This window comes from Meleagris gallopavo, chromosome 5 (assembly GCF_000146605.3).
Source record: "Meleagris gallopavo isolate NT-WF06-2002-E0010 breed Aviagen turkey brand Nicholas breeding stock chromosome 5, Turkey_5.1, whole genome shotgun sequence".
NCBI lineage: Eukaryota > Metazoa > Chordata > Aves > Galliformes > Phasianidae > Meleagris > Meleagris gallopavo.
The window spans coordinates 48453641-48460049 of NC_015015.2; the positions used below are offsets into that span (position 1 = coordinate 48453641).

Sequence of the window (6409 nt, forward strand, 5' to 3'; positions counted from 1 at the left end):
CTTCTTTTCTTACTTTTCTTTTTTTTTTTTTTTTAGTTTTTAGTTTTTAGTTTTATTTTATTTTTATTGGTACATCGAACCAGCCTACAGCATTGCTGGCACCTTTCCACCAGGTGCCTGGGGCTCAGAGGAAAATGCAAATGAATCTTAAAATTATGAGACAATTTCCCTCCCTTTCTCCCAAATAAAATAATTATAAGAGAAAGAATTGGTAAGAACGGATGAAGAAGGGATTGAAGATGGAAACAGAAAAGCAGCTTCACCCCACCAGAGCAGGGGGAACCCAGAAAGGCCTTGCACAGGCAGGAAGTTGTCCAAGCAGCTGGAAGATGGTTTGCGTACCAGCCTATGAGCTGTGGTTACCACCCACAGCAAGGGACTTGACCCCTTGGTCCAAAACATCCCTCCTAAGCCTCTTTCCATAAAACAGTTTGTCCTTCTATACACCAAAAGAATCTCAAAGTACATTGCACACATTAAACTGTCATGCTTCACACCACACTTGTAGGCATAGCTCTATATTCCCATTCTACATAGAATGAACTGGTTCGTTCCAGGTGTCACACTTGGAGCTGGGGGCATGCACTTGGTTAGGACACCCAGTGCATCCCCACCAGCACTGCTCTGCTCACTGAGGTCCCAAATGAGATGGGGCTGTTAGGAGCTGTGAGGCTGTTACACGCAGACATGAGAGGCTGTTCTGCAAGATTCAGGAAATACCCGTTCTGGATGTTGTTTTAAATCTGAGTATACAGTCTCAGGAAACATACCTAGAACTGGAGGTTTTAGGTTTTGGATTCCCTGTGTTTGACTGCTATAATTGCTTGACTAAACTCCAGTAAGCCTCCATAAGCAGCCTCCGTTACTCTTAGAGGAATCTAGCTGAACTGACCGTGGGATTTCCTGCTCACCTGACTTACAAATCCATCACTTTCCTTCTGAATAAATGAACGGCACTGGCTGGTACTCACGCCTTAGATGTAGACCTTAGAAAAACCTAGACTCAAATCTACTTGCTTTTCTTATGCAAATCTTCTCACAAGATTAGAAGGGAAAGCAAACAGCAGCTCCAGCCTTAAGATCTTTTTTTTTCTTTAAGAGGCAGCCTGTTGTATAAATCTGAAACAGAAACCGTTTCCATTTGAAGATCAAATAGAAGTTATCTACTGAAGCTGACAAACAGGGGCAGAATAATCTGTTTGCATTTTTGGGAAATGGATAGCTCTGGTTTTGTTTCAAGACAAGTAACTTTTAAACAATATTTAACGAAATAATTGACCTTGATGTTTAAACTACAACTTCCTTCACGTCATTAAGCCCACTGTTTTTTTGTTTTTTTGTTTTTTTGTTTTTTTTAATGTTTAGTATTTGAACTCTGGCATTCATTCTGCTAATCCCATAATAACATTTGTTTCTAGTGGAATTTTATTTAATGAACTCATCGGTAAAAGAGGAGAGAAAGAGTTCAGAACAACACGAGCTTTACAGCTCATTTATATTTTCTCCCCTCTGAAAAATAGCAAAAAGACATGTGCAAAATGACTTTTCAGGAATAACTCTGCAGATGGAAAGAACAAGGAAAAGTTTTATACAGCTTTATATAGAGCTTTAGGAAAAACTGTGCTCTTTTAACATACATTCTGACTTTCAGAATGCACTGCAATCCTTGACTGCAAATAATGATTTGGGGAATTTGTCTTCATGATAATTAGGATCTGAGTCTGCTTTTGAAATGTAGGAAAAATGGAAATAACTCCATAAAGTGTATCTATCACATAAAGCTTTTGGGACAGCCTGATTCACAGTGTATCCTGCTCTTTGTTCAGCTGACAGATTTCCAGCAGCCAAAAGAGGCACATATCTGGGGGCTGCCATTATCTAAGCTAAATATGTACATTTTGGATCAGTTCTATTTTATCTGAATACTCACAACTTCTGCTGGGGGATCATAAGCATGAAAGGACGGCAGAGATGTGCATTTTATTAGCTATCCATCAGTCTTTGTGCACGAACAAAGGTACATAAACATACACATTTGCTGAGCTCTCAGCTCAGCAAGACTTTAGACAGTACATGCAGTAAGATTTCAAATAAAAACAAACAAGCAATCAAACAACAAACACACTGCCATGCAAAAAGTAAGCACGTAATTTGGGGGAGAGGGAAGCACTAAAGCAATAAATGAACACGTTGAATTAAGCCTAATTTTTATTTGACTGTTAATGAAAAATATTGTGGCAGCAGAGGGATCCTGGAATTACAGAACACTGATATCTACCTAAATGCTGATGTGTACCCTTGCACGTAATGTACTCATACACAGATAAAAGCTCTTCCTTTATCCCTGCTGGCACAAATTTCATCCTTTCAATATGTGGACATATGAGGAATCAGGTTGCTTTACTCTCAACAAAGGGCACCGATCTACCATTTGAAGCACTTAAAAATATTTGAATTCCCTCCCCAGTGCACAAACAGCCAACTCAATATCTATTGCAGGCTCAGGATCCAGAGAACACGATGGTGTTACGCAACGGGAGGTGTGACGTTATCTGGTGATCTGAGCAGGGTCATGCTGATCACGGGACAATGCAAATTCCATGTCAGGCATCATGCTGATACAGGCTGTCTATAGCTTCACCTGAATGACAAGCAACGCAGGCAGGCTTGAATTAAGTGGCAGTCATTTCCCATCTCAGCTCTTGCTCCCCTATTGCAGAATGGGTGCGTCAGTTCATCCCTGAGCAGCCCTTCAGTCTCTTGCCCATCCTCTTGAGCCCACACACTCATCACCAGCTGACTGACTTACAAACCACCTGCATCTGACACAAGAGCATCACCCACACCAGGAGGTGTAGCTACTGAGAAGTATCTCTCACCCTTATTCTACAATCTCGTGTTGTGACTGAACGCCAGCAAGTGAAGGGAGGAAGCATTGACATCGATATGGGAGTACGGTACAGCCTCCTCATCCATACTGGCAGCTCCCATGCTCACAGAACAATTAATATATGTGCTTATGCCACTACTGCTCTTCACTTTTACAGGGAACTCAAGCATGGTACCTGGGATGGCAATTCCTGATCAAAGACACTACAACAGAGAACAAATTGTCCTTCACACACAGTTACTCATAGAGACTGATGGTCTCATATTTTTCTTTTTTGCTTCGAAATCATGAATTATAAAGGAAAACACAACACAGCGTCTCTTTTCAGTGAACTGAGTACTGCCCCCACTATAAGTTAGACCAAACCCACGACCACTACATTTTGTGATATGCAGCCAACACGCAGCTGCCACGTCTTTTCCTGACAGTTGAACACAGCCTGCAACATTCTGTCGGTGACAGGAGATGGCATTTCAGACATACTGGGTAAACATGCCTGTGCCATCTTCTGCTACGCTGACAGTGATTTGTGAGGAACCCACCCAGCACATTGCCTCAGCCAGGGACTAAGCTGTGTCTCCTTGGCACAGGCTTTAAGCAAGGAGCTGTGCAAAACCAGGCTTTGTTGTGGAAATGAATACACCACTCTTCCCCGTTCCCCTGATGATTCTCTTATCCCCGAGGACGATTTACCTTGTGACTGTTCTGCTCCTTGGGAAATTCTTCCCAGTACTCTTACCAACATCCCCTTACAGATCAGGGAGCCAGCAACAGTGACTATGTCGTAAATTTCATCAGTCTCCAGCTGTCTTGTTTTAGGATCTTCTGTACTAAAAGCCTTTTCCTATCAGATACATGGATTCTTTGTAATCTCTGCTGAACGGAGCTGCTATGGAGCATTTCTGTATGTTGCAAAAAAAAAAAAAAAAACAAAACATGGAATATTTCCCTCTATATACCAGTATCAAATTCAGTGGTTCATGTGGAGATGTAGCTGTAGAGGTCCCTGTTTACTGCAGAGAAGTTGGACTAGATGAGCTTTAAAGGTCTCCTCCAACTCCAGCAATTCTATGATGATAACTCTATGATGATTCTATGAGATCGTGAAAGTCAGCTTGTAAAGATCTTCAGGGTCCGCCTATAGGGAATATGTTAAGCGTGTGCCTCTGCTTACTTCTGTTTCCCAGGGTTAAACAATATCTATCTGGATGCATTCCCTTACTCTTTCCTCCAGACATACCTCTGGCTCCGTAGCAGTGCCCTGGGGAAGCTGAGACCATTCTGCAAGTGCTGATGGTGTGAATACACATAGGATTAAGGCTGCTAGCCGCTACGGCACGTCACTTCTGCCTGCAGCTTACTAAAGCAAAAAAGTCTTGTGGCTGACATGTCCTCCACTTCACTGGGTTACATGACACATGCCAGAGAATGTGTCAACCCGCTCCCCATCTCCTCAGCATTATTAGCCCAGGGAAGGAAATGCAGCCAAAGAACTCACATGCAACTTTGACAGGTTCTGCCTAATCCACCCACATAATGACCTTTCTTATGCTAAGTGCCAGAGCGGTGCAAGGAGACCACTGCCTGTATCAGCTGCTGGCAAGTCAAAGTTAGTTTCATGGTTATGCTTAAGAGAGAGCCTGACGTTACGTTAAGAAGTCTTTGTCTCCCGCAGTGCAGCACTCAGAGAATGACATCAAAAACCTTCCTAATTCACACACCCGGGTCATTTGATTGTAGGCAAGGCACAGAGCCATGCTGCCCCAGCAGCCTGTGAGCCACAGTGACATCTATGACTATCCTCTTATTCCATGGAAGGAAGTAATGTGCTCGGAGCGTAACACAACCAACAGTAGATTACATCCTTCCTCATGTCAGCTTAGCCCTGCTGGCTGCTGGGGGAGGCACTGGCAAGGCAAACACAGCCTCCCACTTCCCAGTTTGACTCATCCCCACCCCATCCTCAGGGAGCTGGGTCTCCCCAAGCTGGGACATGCCATGTGGGCAACCACACGAGAAGGTTCTGTTCCACCAGACAAGGAAGAGGACATTCCCACTCTTCTCCAGTGTGGCAGATACGCCACATGCTGAAACATCAGACTCTCCTCCAACAGGACAAGCGTAACTGATCATGGAGATGTATCTTCTCCTCCTTTGGCATGTGTCTGTGCAATTAGTCTATCTGTTTTTAATTTATTTATTTTCAGGCTGCCTTCTGCACCCTTTCTCAGGTACATGGGGCACACCACAGAATTGCCCTTGAACTATACAGAAATAAAATCAGAAACAGACTAACCACATAAATCAATACCAAGGGACACAAAACACATGATTGGATGCTGCAGTTCGCTCAGAGATCCATCTGTCTTCAGATGTGATATAACAGCGGTCATGTACCACATTTGCAAAGGAGGCAACACATCCCTCCTCCATAACCTGCCTTGTAGGGTGAAACTCTGATAGCTCAGAGAAGTCAAGGCATTTCTAAAAATCATTTCAAAACAAGATACAGAAGTCTGGTCTGTATTCACAAAGTTAAAGCAATAGCTTCCTATTCTGACGTGGATTCTACTGGATTTCTGGAATTTAGGCTTGAATTTGACAGAAGTTCAGATGCAAAGGCACACGCAGAACCACTTGTGAGAATCAGCGTGTCTGTGGGCATAGGCCAGTCCTTTCCTGAGCAAATCCCTGCCACCAAGAGCTGCTAGTAAAGGAGTGACACAGATGGCAGTCAGACCTTGCTGTGTAGGCTCATACCTCCAAGGCAAGAATACAATTCACCATTCTTCCTGCAAACAGACAGTACTGCATAATGAACCATACCTCCTAGTGCCATTAAAATGCATGTATTATATTCTGTAACTGTTTCTTGTTTGAGTCCCAGAAGCAGTGCTGTTGCTTGGGAGGGAGTATCAAGACATTAATCAAAAATAGATGTGCAGTACAAGAAATGAGGGCCAAGCAGATGAATATATATAGCTTCCCACATACTCAGAATGTAGGAGCTGACTGCAAACACTGTGATTAGAGTCAATGTGCTTGATACAGCACCACAGACACTGTACACAGCTGTCAATCCTATACTGAACATCTTATTTTATAACCTGTGGTTCTGCAGCCCCTCATTGGGTGAATGATGCAAAGATGCTGTTCATGTGGTGGAACAGACAATGGAGAAATCCTCCAGACAGAACCCTCTACTTGTTTCTGGTTAGGAAGAATAAATTTTTCCTTCTTTTAGCATCAACAGAAATACAGATGCAAAAGCAAGACCTGGATAAATGAGACAAGTACTGTTTCTTCAAGCAGAATGTCCTGACTTCAAGACAGGTGAGTACTACTAAACTTTCAAAATGTTTTGTTGCCCTCCAGATAGATCATACATCTACCTTCTCTCCTTCTCAGAAACTTTCCAGCATTTTGAGCTGTCACAGAAGCAAGCTGAAGTTAGTCTGGAGAAAAAGAAACAAGAGGGAGGGAAAAAAGAAATAGAGGAAGGAGAAGGAAAAAAAAGAA

The 6409-nt window shown here is 42.9% G+C and overlaps 1 long non-coding RNA gene across 1 annotated transcript in view; it reads left to right on the top strand.

Moving 5' to 3' along the window:
* The first annotated feature begins 34 nt into the window (after nucleotides 1–34).
* Nucleotides 35–6409, top strand: part of LOC109367880 — a 32265-nt gene continuing 25890 nt past the window's right edge. The window contains exon 1 of the long non-coding RNA XR_002115428.2: nucleotides 35–6223. This is a non-coding gene — a long non-coding RNA (uncharacterized LOC109367880). The remainder of the gene's footprint in view (nucleotides 6224–6409) is intronic.